General features: G+C 49.7%; 1 pseudogene; it reads left to right on the plus strand.

Moving 5' to 3' along the window:
• The first annotated feature begins 590 nt into the window (after positions 1 to 590).
• Positions 591 to 14,076, plus strand: part of LOC140193107 (chondroitin sulfate synthase 2-like) — a 16,623-nt pseudogene continuing 3,137 nt past the window's right edge.

Here is a 14,076-nt window from a genome sequence, read left to right on the forward strand (position 1 = left end):
ACCCTGGGAGTGTGTGATGGGACGGTGTAGAGGGAGCTTCACTCTGTGTCTGACCCTGGGAGTGTGTGATGGGCCAGTGTAGAGGGAACTTCACTCTGTCTGACCCTGGGAGTGTGTGATGGGATAGTGCAGAGGGAGCTTCACTCTGTGTCTGACCCTGGGAGTGTGTGATGGGACAGTATAGAGGGAACTTCACTCTGTCTGACCCTGGGAGTGTGTGATGGGACAGTGCAGAGGGAGCTTCACTCTGTGTCTGACCCTGGGAGTGTGTGATGGGATGGTGTAGAGGGAGCTTCACTCTGTGTCTGACCCTGGGAGTGTGTGATGGGACAGTGTAGAGGGAGCTTCACTCTGTGTCTGACCCTGGGAGTGTGTGATGGGACAGTATAGGGGGAACTTCATTCTGTGTCTGACCCTGGGAGTGTGTGATGGGATGGTGTAGAGGGAGCTTCACTCACTCTGTCTGCCTCGTACTGCCCCAGTTCCAGGGGTGGGTGACCCAGTTCCAGGGGTGGGTGACCCAGTTCCAGGGGTGAGTGACCCTGTGCCCCAGTTCCAGGGGTGAGTGACCCTGTGTGTGTCCGCAGGTCCCGCTACATTAGCACAGAGTTGGGCATCCGGGAGCGTCTGTTTGTGGGTGTCCTCACGTCCAAGAACACGCTAAACAGCCTGGCAGTGGCCGTGAACCGGACGATGGGCAGCCACATGGACAAAGTGTTGTATTTCACCGGCACGAGAGGGAGGAAGGTCCCTCACGGGATGTACATCGTGACGCACGGGGACGAGCGGCCCATCTGGAACATGTACCAGACGGTGAAGTACGTTTTCCAGCACTACGCTGCCGACTACGACTGGTTCTTTTTCGTGCAGGACGACACGTACACAGAGCCGGACCGCGTGAAAGCCCTGGTCGAGCATCTGAGCATCGACGCAGACTTGTACATGGGCCGCCCTGAGGAATTCATTGGCGGCGACACGGAGGGCCGGTACTGCCTGGGCGGCTTCGGCTACCTGTTATCCCGTAGCCTGCTGGTCAAGCTGCAGCCTCACCTGGAGAGCTGCCGCAACGAGATCGTGAGCGGCCGGGCTGACGAGTGGCTGGGGCGCTGTGTCATCGACTACGTAGCGGTCAACTGTGTCAACGAGTACCAGGTAGGGAGGGGGTGAACTGTCAGGGGTGAAGTAGAGGGTCGGAGTTTAAACTGTAATGGGTTAGGCTGGGGTAGATGGTTGGGAGGGAGAGAGATGGGTGAAGTAGGGGGTAGGGCTTGTTAAGACCATAAGAGAAAGGAGCAGAAGTAGGCCATTCGGCCCATCGAGTCTGCTCCGCCATTTTATCATGAGCTGATCCATTCTCCTATTTAGTCCCACTCCCCCGCCTTCTCACCGTAACCTTTGATGCCCTGGCTGCTCAGATATCTATCAATCTCTGCCTTAAATACACCCAATGACTTGGCCTCCAATGCCGCCCGTGGCAACAAATTCCATAGATTCACCACCCTCTGACTAAAAAAATTTCTTCGCATTTCTGTTCTGAATGGCCGCCCTTCAATCCTTAAGTCAAACAGGAGGGGTTAGGCTGGGGTAGATGGTGGGGGGATGAGTGGTAAGGGATTGGGATTTAAACTGTAGGGAGGGGTTAGGCTGGGGTAGATGGTGGGATGAGTGGTAGGGGATCGGGATTTAAACTAGGGGAGAGGTTAGGCTGGGGTAGATGGTTTGGGAGAGATGGGTGAAGTAGGATATAGGGGTTTAAACTCTAGGGAGGGGTTAGGCTGGGGTAGGTGGTTGGGGAGATCAGTGGTAGGGGATTGGGATTTAAACTGTAGGAAGGGGTTAGGCTGGGGTAGATGGGATGAGTGGTAGGGGATCGGGATTTAAACTAGGGGAGGGGTTAGGCTGGGGTAGATGGTTTGGGAGAGATGGGTGAAGTAGGATATAGGGGTTTAAACTCTAGGGAGGGGTTAGGCTGGGGTAGGTGGTTGGGGAGATCAGTGGTAGGGGATTGGGATTTAAACTGTAGGAAGGGGTTAGGCTTGGGTAGATGGTTGGGAGAGATGTGTGGTAAGGGATTGGGGTTTAAATTATAAGGAGGGGTTAGGCTGGAGTAGATGGTTGGGGAGATGAGTGAAGTAGGATATAGGAGTTTAAATTGTAGGGAGGCATTAGGCTGGGGCAGATGGTTAGGGGAGATGGGAGGTAGGGGGTTGGGGTTTAAGCTGCAGGGAGGGGTTAGATGGTTGGGAGAGATGAGTGGTAAGGGATTGGGGTTTAAATTGTATGGAGGGTTTCGGCTGGGGTAGATGAGTGGTAGGGGATCGGGATTTAAACTGTAGGGAGGCGTTAGGCTGGGGTAGGTAGTTTGGGTGGGGGGGGAGATCATGAGTGGCCTGGGCACTTCTCCATCAACATCATGGCCGTCATCTGTGTGGGTGAGTGCGAGGTGGGCGAGGGGAGTGAAGTAAAGGGGCTGAGTGGGAGGTTGGGGTGGGGGTGAACTCTTGGGGTGAGTGCAAGGTAGGGGAGGGTGTGAGGGGTGTGACTGTGGGGGTAAGTACCGAGGGAGGGGCAGTTGGGGAGGTGGGGAGATGCTTTGGCAGTCGTTTCTGATTGGTTAATGGTGTGGTAACCTGGCCGATGGAACGGAGGCAGAGTTGAGGGGGCTGTTTGTTGCCGAGGAGGCTGAGCAACATGTAGATCTGGTCCTGTGCAATGAGACAGGTAAAATTAAAGACCTTGTCGTTAGGGTTCCCCTTGGAAAGGGATCGAAGTATAACTGAATTTCTCCTAGTATTGGATGATTTATTGTTGTCACATGTACTGTTGAAAACTTGTATACTGTTCATTCAAAGCAAGTCATTATGTACAGTGCATTGAAGTACAACAAGGTTAAACAATAACAGAATGAAGTTGCAGAGAAAGTTCTACAGTTATACATTAAGGTGCAGGAGCATGATGGGGTCGATTGTGAGGTCAAACTTCCACCTTGTACAAGGGAACCATTCAACAGTCTTGTACCAGTGGGCTACAAGGTGTCCTTGAGCCTGGTCCATACTCTCAGGCTTTAGCATCTACTGCCCAATGAGAGAGGGAGAAGAGAGAATGCCCATGTGGGTGGGTATTTGAGTTTGCTGGCAGCTTTATTGAGGCAGTGAGCAGTACAGACAGAGACGTGGAGGGGAGGCTGGTTTCTGTGATGTGTCCATAACTCTGCAGTTGCTTGTGGTCAGGTGCAGAGCAGTTGTCATACCAAGCTGTGATGCATCCAGACCAAATAGTGTTTTAGTAAGAATTGGTAAGGGCCAAATTTCATTAGCCTTCTGAGGAAGTTGTGGCTTTGGTGAGTTTTCATGGCTGTGACGTCGACGTGACTGGACCAGGAGAGGCTATTGGTGATGTTCGCTCCTGGGAACTTTCACACATCCTTCCCGTGTGCGCGTGTGTTTCCTCTGGGTGCTCCCTGTTTCTCCCCACATTCCAAAGGCGCACTGGTTAGCGGGGTAATTGATCATTGTAAACTGTCCTGTGGCTGGGCTCGGCTTAAATCGGTGGGTTGCTGGGCAACAGGCTCAGTGGGCCAGAAGGGCCTGTTCTGTACTGGAGCACTAAACAAAATAAATAATATAAAAGAAATGCGAAACTCTGGAACCGCTGACCTCAGCACCGTTGATGGAAACAGGAGCACGGGCACCACCCCTGTTCCCGAAGTCAATGACCAGCTCTTTTGCTTTGCCAGGGAAGGTTGTTGTCAGGAGGGGTCTGTGGCGGAAATGGCGAGCAGTGCAGTAGATGGAGAGGAACAGGGGCATTTTATATACTTGGGTTTCCAGAAGGCATTCGATAAGGTGCTGCAGGAAGGACTTACCCATAAGGTAAGGATGTGTGGAGTTGGTCAGCTAACCAGTAGAAGGTAGAGCATTGGGTTAAAAGGGTCTTCACGATTGGCAATCAGTGGTGCGCAGAGTACTGGGCTCACAACTGTTCACGCTATACATTAACAATTTGGAGGAGAGGACTGAGTGAGGTGTATCACTGCTGATGACAGTGAATTGAGTGCAAGAACAAATTGTGTAGAAGATGTGGAGCCTTTGCAGAGACGTAGATGGGTTTGGTGAGTGGGCAAGGGCCTGGCCGATAGAGTACCACAGTACATGTGAGGTCATCAATTTTGGAAGGAAAAATAAGAGATCAGATTATAATTTAATTGGTGAAAGATTTCAGCATTCTGTTGTGCAGAGGGACTTGGCGGAGTTTGTACCTGGAATCACAAAAGGTTGGTTTGCTGTCACAACAAGCTAGCAAGAAGGCAAATGAAATGTTACACGGGTGCCCAAGAAGAGTGTGGTGCCCTGCCTCAATGACTTTTGCCCAGTAGCACCTAAAACACTTCATTTCTGTGTATCTGAGAGGCTGGTGATGAAACACATCAACTCCTGCCTGAGAAGTGACTTGGATCCACTCTAATTTGCCTATCGGAGCAACAGGTCCACACAGATAACATTTCACTGGCTCTTTACTCAACCCTGGAACATCTGGACAGCAAAGATGTATGCATCAGGATGTTCTTTATCGACGACAGCTCAGCAGTCAATACCATAATCCCCTCAAAACTAATCAGTTAGCTTCTTGGCTTCAATACCTCCTCATGCAATTGGATCTTGAATTTCAGACCCCAGGCAGTTTGGATTGGCAACGACATCTCTTTCACAATCTCCCATCAGCACAGATGCACCATATGGCTGTGTGTTTAGCCCCCTGCTCTTCTGGCTTTACGCTTATGACTGTGAGGCTAAGCACAGCTGCAGTGTCATATTCAAGTTTGCTGATGACACCACTATTGTGGACTGAATTAAAGATGGTGATGAATCAGTACATAGGAGGGAGACTGAAAATCTGCCTCAGTGGTGCCATAACAACAACCTCTCCCTCAATGTGAGCAAGACCAAGGAACTGTTTGTAGACTTTAGAGAAAACTCAGAGGTCCATGAGCCAGTCCTCATTGGAGGATGAGAGAAGGAGAGGGTTAGCAACTTTAAACTGAGGTGTTACCATTTCAGGGGGCAGGGCCTGGGCTCAACACGCAAGTGCAATTATGAAGAAAGCACAGCAGCACCTCTACTTCCTTAGGAGTTTGAGGAGATCCAGCGTGACATCTAAAACTTTGACAAACTTCTATAGGTGTGTGGTGGAGAGTATAATGACTGGCTGCATCACAGCCTGGTATGGAAACACCAGTGCCCTTGAACAGAAAATCCTACAAAAAGTAGTGGATATGGCCGCGTCTATCACGGGCAAAGCCCTCCCCGCCACATGTACATGAAACACTATTACAGGAAAGCGGCATCCATCATCAGAGTCCCCCACCACCCAGGCCATGCTGTCTTCTCGCTGCTGCCTTCAGGAAGAAGGTACAAGGGCCCTGGGACTAGTTCCACCAAGTTTAAGATTAGTTATTACCCCTCAACCATCAGGCTCTTGAACCAAGGGGGACAACTTCGCTTGCCCCATCACTCAACTGTTCCCACAGCCATGGACTCACTTTCAAAGGCTCTTCATTTCATGTTCTCGATATTTATTGCTCATTTATTTATATTACAGTATGGTTTCTTTTTACACTTTCACAGTTTGTCTTCACTCTGGTTGAAAGCCCTAGTTTGGAGGTCGTTCATTGATCCAGTTGTTGTTACTATTCTGTACAATTATTGAGTATACCCGCAGGAAAATGAATCTCAGGGCTGTATATGGTGACATATCTGTACTCTGACAATAAGTTTACTTTAAAGTTAGACTATGCCTTCATTGCTAGAAGGATTACGTTGTAAGAGCAGAAGGGTTGTGCTGCAGCTATGAAGGGCAAAGTGAAGCCGTACCCGGTCTCCTTACTGGAAGGATATATTTGGAGGCCTTGCAGAGGAGATTCACCAGGTTGATTCCAGAGATGAGGGACTAATCTGAGGAGAGGTTGAGTCACCTGGGACCATACTTGCCAGAATTCAGAAGAATGAGAGGGGACTATGAAAGGGGTAGGTACGATAGAGGCTGGAAAGTGAGACAAGAACTATGGGACATAATCTCCGGGTTTGGAGGCATAGATTTAGGATGAGATGAGGAGAAACTGCTTTTCCCAGAAAGTAGTGAATCTGTAGCATTCTCTGCCCAGCGAAGCAGTGGAGGCTGCCTCATTTAATATATTTAAGACGGTTAGATAGAATTTTGCATAGATTGAAGATTGTTTAATGTCATTTCCAGTACAGAAGTGTAAAAGAGAATGAAATAATTGTTACTCCAGATCCGATATAGCATAGAAAAACAGTAAGATAAAGAACACAATAATAAAAAGCACAATAAATATAAATACACAAGATGGTTTCTATGTCCATAAAGTGACGCTAGGCACAGTCCTGCTGAAGGGTTCCGGCCTGAAACGTTGACTGTACTCTTTTCCATAGATGCTGCCTGACCTGCTGAGTTCCTCCAGCATTTTGTGTGAGTTTCCCCAGTTTCCAGCGTCTGCAGCTTTTCCCTCGTTACAGGAGCGTCTGTATTAGGTGTGTGACAGGAGATGATAAAGTGGTGGTGACTGGGGGTGTGGAGGGCTGAGTTAGTGGGTGGGGGTATTCAGCAGGACAGTGAATGTTCCTGGGGAAAAGGTAGATAGGTGGACTTGAGTCTACAGCCAGATCAGCCGTAGCCTTATTGCCTACAGCCCAGATGGCCGACTTGTGCTCCTGTTCTTGTCAGGAAGGGGCCCTGGCAGAATGTGGGACAAACAGCCTCTGTTCCAGAGAGCAGTCACGTGAATGGGCTGCACGCAGCCCTGCGGCACACCTGGTCTCCCGAGGCCCAAAACACAGACCCGGCTCTCAGCCCAGTGCAGAGCTGTCAGTGCTGACGTAGACAGAAAGCTCCCGGAGCTGGGGGGTGGGGGCAGAGAGGAGGGGGGGTTTGATTTTGTGGTAGAGCTGCTGTTGTGTCACAGAGACCGCAGCACACGGCAACAGAGGCCCCTGCCCGTGCACAATCCTGTCAGAAACCTAACCTAACCCTAACCCTAACCCTTTCAAACACTCTTGTTCAGCTCCTCTAGCTGTGAGTCCTCCCTTCCGATCCCTGGTGCTGCCTCGGCATTGTGCCCAGGGGCAATACCCAGGGCTGCTGTCACAGGAACGGCTACACTGCCATCTCTCTTCCCTCTGTGGCCACCCCCTGCGTTGTGGGTTGCAGTGGTGGGGGTGTTCTCACCGACTAAAACTGAGCTACGTAGGAGCGGTAACTGGGAAAGAGAAAAGTCTGGTGCAGAAATTGCAGGGGCCCGAGCAGAGATATTTAAAACGTGTTTGGCAGCGGGTGAGGTGCTGAAGTTTAACTAACATTGGTTCGTTTATCAGAAAGGCTTTAAGAATAAGCCAGAAAATTGCAGGCTGGTGACCCTGACACCATAGAATCCTGGAACACAGTACAGAAACAGGCCTTTTGGCCCGCCTAGTTCATGCTGGACTATTAATCTGCCTCGTCCCATTGACCTGAATGTAGCCCTCCATTCTCCTTCTATCCACGTTTCTCTTAAATCTAACCTGCTCGTTCCAGATTCTCACTACCCTCAGAGTGAAAGAGTTTCCCCTTAAACATTTCACCTTTCACCCTTAACCCATGACCTCTAGTTCTAGTTCTAGTCTCACCCAAACTCAGTGGAAAAAGCCTGTTTGCATTTACGCTATCTATGCCCCTCATAATTTTGTATACCTCTATCAAATCTCCCCTCATTAAGTCCAAACCTGTTCAACCTTTCTCTATAACTCAGGTGCTCAACTCTCGGGAACATCTTAGTAAATTTTCTCTTCACTCCACTCTTCTTTCAATCTTATTGAGATTTTTCCTGTAGGTAAGTGACCAGAACTTCACACAATACTCCAAGTTCGTGTCTTTGGGTCTCAGCCCGAAACATCAACTGTTTACTCCCCTTCATAGATGCTGCCTGACTATCAAGTTCCTCCAGCACTTCGTGTGTTTCTCAAGCTTTCCAGCATTTGCAGAATTGCTTAATAATGCGGGAGGTGGTGACTAATACCTTCCCTGATCTTATTCTCAGTGATCGTCAATTAACATGAACTTCTGTCTATCGTCTTCCATGTCGTTTCAATGGGACAGAATCCAAATGTCCCACATCGAATGATTGGTTTCACTGTCACAAAGTATGGGATAGAAATTCAATTGTGATAAAGTTTTATTTTCTGAAGTGGCTCTCATTTGATTAAATCTATTGTTAACCTTCCTGTAATTTCATAGCTATAGAATAATCTGTACAGGGAGGAGAGATGTGGATGGGTGTGTCAGTTAGCTGTGGAGTTTCTCACCCTGGAGCCTGTGAGCAGAATCCCATCCTGGTATTGGGATTGTGCTGTTTCCTGCCAGTTTCTGAATTGCTGCTGAAACACGTTTCCCTGGAAGAGCTAGATTCCAGGAGCCCAGACTCCATTAGAACCTGTCCTGTGGGTGGCCGGGAACACAGATTATAGACACACAAGTACAAGAGATTCTGCAGGTGCTGGAAATCCAGAGCAGCACACACACAAAATGCTGGAGGAACTCGGGTCAGGCAGCATCTGGGGAGGGGAATAAATAGCCGATGTTTTGGGCCGAGGCCCTTCATCGGGACTGGAGATGAAGGGGGAAGAAGCCGGAATAGGTGATGGAGGCAGGGGAATGTGGATGAAGTAAGAAGCTGTGAGGTGATAGGTGGAAAAGGTAAAGGGCTGAAGAAGAAGGAATCTGATAGGAGAGGACAGTGGACCATGGGGGAAAAGGGAGGGGGCATTGGCAGGTGAAGAGAGGAACCAGAATGGGGAATGGAAAAGGGAGAAATTATCAGAGATAGAGAAATCAATTATAGAGAGGCTGTTTTCTCGGGGGGTGTCATCTGTGGGGGACTGGGAAGGGGTGGTTTTAATCACTAAGACGGCAGACCCTTCGGCCCACAAGGTCTAGACTGACCCAGTAGCCACCCACACTAATTCCATTTCCCAGCACCTCATCGATACCCTTCTCATCCTGGGTGACTGAGGTGGTGATCCAGATGCCTCAAACACATTGTGAGAGTCTCTGTCTCCACTAATCCTGAGGCAACATTTCAGATTCCAGCTTCCTCTGGGGTCCATCCTTGCCCTAAACCTGTGTTTAGTTTTGGTCTCTGTCCACAAGAAGCTGCAGACAGCTGTGGGCGCGCTCTGCTCAGACTCTGTCGACACTTCTCACTGCCTCAGTGAAGCAGCCAGCGTAATCAAAGGCCTCTCCCTCTCTCGTCTCCCCCCTCCCATGGAGCAGATGAGACAAAAGCCTCAAAGCCTGTACAATCAGGATTAAGGACAGCTTCCACCCTGCCTATCAGATGTTAAATGTTGTTATCTTGCTCTCGCTATGATCTTGCACCATATTGTCTACCACACTTTCTCTGTAACTGTTACACTTTATTCTGCAATGTTGCTGTTTTACCTTGTTCTACCTCAATGCACTGTGTAATGATTTGATCTGTAGGAACAGTCTGCAAGACAGGTGTTTCACTGTATCTCGGTTCATGTGACAATAAACCACTATCAATACCACCGTGACTCTGCCCTCGTGATCTTGTGTACCTCTGTGGTCAAAGCCCAGTCTCTCCAATCTCCTGTGAATGAAATACTCAGTCCCAGACAACGTTCTGGTGAATCTCCCCTGCACTCCACCCTCCCTATCGTGTGGGGGCTGGAACTGTACGCAGGACTCCCCTGTGGTCTAACCAGTGTTAACCTAGCACTTACATTGAAACATGCGATGAAATGCGTCACTTGCGTCTCCGTTCTCATCGTTGTAACCCTAACCCATCCATCTTTGGAATGTGGGGGGACCCGGAGGAAACCCACTCAGTCTTGGGGAGAACAAACAAACCGGCAGAGCTGGGAATTGAACCCCAATGTGAGGGTGCTAGCCTTCACTGTAATAATGTTACACTGTACGCGACACCACTGTGCCACCCCCCCCCCCCCCCAAAGCAAGTCAGAGTCAGAAACATGGAAAACCTACAGCACATAGTCATAGTCATACTTTATTGATCCCGGGGCAAATTGGTTTTCGTTACAGTTGCTTCATAAATAATAAATCGTAATAGAACCATAAATAGTTAAATAGTAATAGTAATAGTTAAATAGTAGTAATGTAAATTATGCCAGTAAATTATGAAATAAGTCCAGGACCAGCCTATTGGCTCAGGGTGTCTGACCCTCCAAGGGAGGAGTTGTAAAGTTTGATGGCCACAGGCAGGAATGACTTCCTACGATGCTCTGTGCTGCATCTCGGTGGAATGAGTCTCTGGCTGAATGTACTCCTGTGCCCAACCAGTACATTATGTAGTGGATGGGAGACATTGTTTAAGATGGCATGCAACTTAGACAGCATCCTCTTTTCAGACACCACCGTGAGAGAGTCCAGTTCCATCCCCACAACATCACTGGCCTTACGGCCTGCTGCCCCAGCACACAACAGCAATCATGATAGCACTGGCCACCACAGACTCGTAGAACATCCTCAGCATCGTCTGGCAGATGTTAAAGGACCTCAGTCTCCTCAGGAAATAGAGACGGCTCTGGCCCTTCTTGTAGACAACCTCAGTGTTCTTAGACCAGTCCAGTTTATTGTCAATTCATATTCCCAGGTATTTGTAATCCTCCACCATGTCCACACTGACCCCCTGGATGGAAACAGGGGTCACCGGTACCTTAGCTCTCCTCAGGTCTACCACCAGCTCCTTAGTCTTTTTCACCTTAAGCTGCAGATAATTCTGCTCACACCATGTGACAAAGTTTCCTACTGTAGCCCTGTACTTAGCCCCATCTCCCTTGCTGATGCATCCAACTATGGCAGAGTCATCCGAAAACTTCTGAAGATGACAAGACTCTGTGCAGTAGTTGAAGTCCAAGGTGTAAATGGTGAAGAGAAAGGGAGACAAGACAGTCCCGTGGAGCCCCAGTGCTGCTGATCACTCTGTCGGACACACAGTGTTGCAAGCACACGTACTGTGGTCTGCCAGTCAGGTAATCAAGAATCCATGACACCAGGAAAGCATCCACCTGCATCGCTGTCAGCTTCTCCCCCAGCAGAGCAGGGTGGATGGTGTTGAACGCATTGGAGAAGTCAAAAAACATGACCCTCAGAGTGCTCGTTGGCTTGTCCAGGTGGGCGTGGACACGGTTCAGCAGGAAGACTATGGCATCCTCAACTCCTAGTCGGGGCTGGTAGGCGAACTGGAGGGGATCTAAGTGTGGCCTGACCATTGGCTGGAGCAGCTCCGGAACAAGTCTCTTCAGGGTCTTCATGATATGGGAGGTCAATGCCACCGGTCTGTAGTCATTGAGGCCACTGGGACGCAGTGTCTTCGGCACAGGGACGAGGCAGGACGTCTTCCACAGTACAGGAACACTCCGGAGCCTCAGGCTCAGGTTGAAGACATGGTGAAGTACTCCACATAGCTGAGGGGCACAGGCTTTGAGCACCCTGGTACTGACACCATCCGGTCCTGCAGCCTTGCTTGGGTTAAGACGTTTCAGCTGCCTTCCACCTGTAGAGCTGTGAAGCCCACCGTGGTGGTTTCGTGTGGGGAAGGGGTGTAGTCACAAGAGCAGGGTGAGGGACTGTGAGGAGGGGTAGGAGGGGAGAGTGGAATATGTGTTGGTTGGGGGCCGACAACAGATGGCAACACAATACAGGCTGTGACCAACATGTCCTTACTTTAGAAATTTCCTAGGGTTACCCATAGCTCTCTATTTTTCTAAGTTCCATGTACTTATCCAGGAGTCTGTTAAAAGACCCTCTCCATATCTGCCTCCACCACTGTCATCTCCTCTGTACCTACTTCCAAGCACCTCAAAACTATGCCCTCTCATTCTAGCCATTTCAGCCCTGGAGAAAAAGCCGCTGACTGATACACCTCTATCAGGTCACCTCTCATCCTCCGTCGCTCCAAGAAGAAAAGGCTGCGTTCACTCGACCTATTCTCATAAGGCATGCTCCCCTGGTTTTATAGAGTTGCCCTATAGCCTCATGTTCTTGTAGTTTGTGCTCTGGAGCGGGGGCAGGTGGGGAAGCAATTCAACCTACCAAATATTGAAAAGCCTCTATCGATAGAGTGACTGTGGAGAGGGTGTTTCCTATAGTGGGTGAGTCAGGACCAGAGGGCACGGACTTAAAATAGAGGACATTTCTTTAGAAAGAGATGAGGAGGAATTTATTTACCGATAGGGTGGTGAATCTGTGGAACTCACTGCCTCAGATGGCTGTGGAGGGCAAGTCACTGGGTTTATTTAAAGCGGAGGTTGATAGGTTCTTGTTTAGTCAGGGCATCAACGGTTACGGAGAGAAGGCAGGAGAACGGGGTTGAAAGGGATAATAGATCAGCCATGATGGAATGGTGTAGCAGATTCGATGGGCTGAATGGCCCAGTTCTCCTCCTACATCATATTGTCCACACTGACCATGATGGATATTGACTCTGGTCCTATTTCCCTGAATGCAACCTGTATCCCTCTACAGCGTTCCTACCTAAGTACGTGTTCAAACACTTCTAAACTTTGCACGTGCACCCTCCTCTCCCGTCTCTTCTTGCAGCTTGTTCTGTATATGTCGTGAGTGAAGTTATCTGCTGGTTCAGAACTCGAATACGTATTTGTAGGGTAATAACTATTCCTGAACCCGGTGGTGTGGGACCTAAGGCTTCTGTATCTCCTTCCTGCTGGCAGCAGTGAGAAGAGAGCACAGCCTGGTCGGTGGGGGTCCTTGATGATGGATGCTGCTCTCTTGTGGCAGTGCTCAGTGGTGTGATGGACTGAGCTCGCCATTTTCTGTAACCTTTTCCAGTCCACATCAGTGTTTTCATACCAGGCCGTGACGCAGCCAGCTGGGATACTCTCCACTGTGCATCTATAGAAGTTCGTCAAGAGTTTTGGCAGACTCCTTGTAGGTACAGTCCTCCACTCCAAACAACATCCTGGTGAATCTCTTCTGCACTCTTTTCTGTTGTTACCAGGTCCCTTCTGTAGGAGGGTGACCAGAACTGTACACTTGTACACAAACATTCTCCCCACCCTCCCTCAATGACCCATGCCCTTCATTCACCAACTCTGCCCAGTCATTGATGCTCCACACTCAGGGTCTCTGTGTCGCTTTTCACTGTATCTCAGTGCATCTGACAGTAAACCAATTCCTGTAACAATACTTCCCTATCCCCTACCCTGCGAAGCTGTTCGTGACCATCTACTCCATCCCCGACCCTCACGATTGTACAAACCTTTACAAGATCACCTTCAACCTCTGTCGCTCCCGGGGAAACGGTCCCAGCTTGCCCAGTCTCTGCAGCCCTTGATGTGATGGCTAGCAGCATGGTGTAAAAGGGCTGAATGGCCATCGGGCCCTGGGGAGGGTCAGACCAGGAGCCAAGGGCAGGGTGGTTGGTGGGGGGTGTGGGTAGAGTGATATCTTGGGGGTACACGGGCTCTGCCAGCAGAGTAACAAGCTTGCCTCCCTCCCCACAGGGCAGCCAGTATCGTTACTTTGAGCTGGGGAAGGCGACGGACCCCGATAAGGAGGAGGACGCAAGGTTCCGCAGAGCGCTGACTGTTCACCCAGTGATGGAGCCCGTCCAGATGTACAAGCTACACAAGCGATTCACACAGCTGGAACTGGAGCAGACCTACCGGGAGATCCAGATACTTCAGGTGCTGACTGGCAGCAGATCTTGGCATTGGGAGGGGCCGTACTGTGGGAGAGGCAGTACCGAGGGAGTTTTCTCCCACTTGCTTTGAATTTGTGGTGATTATTTTAAGAGCTTCTGAGTTTTTCCTTAAAAAAACAAGACTTCAGGTTTAGAAATTTTTAAATGTTATCAGTGCGATGGCTCTGGGAATGAGGGTGGGGTTGTTTGATCAGTGTTGGGGGGGTGAGAGTATGTTTGATCAGTGCTTGGTCGCTGTGTTTGTTTCGGGTGGGTGGTGCTGTGTTTTTGATCAGACCCCCTCGACACCTCCACTGTGAAGTCAGCCAGCTTCTGTCCCT

The sequence above is a fragment of the Mobula birostris genome, unplaced genomic scaffold (assembly GCF_030028105.1).
Source record: "Mobula birostris isolate sMobBir1 unplaced genomic scaffold, sMobBir1.hap1 scaffold_385, whole genome shotgun sequence".
NCBI classification, from domain to species: domain Eukaryota; kingdom Metazoa; phylum Chordata; class Chondrichthyes; order Myliobatiformes; family Myliobatidae; genus Mobula; species Mobula birostris.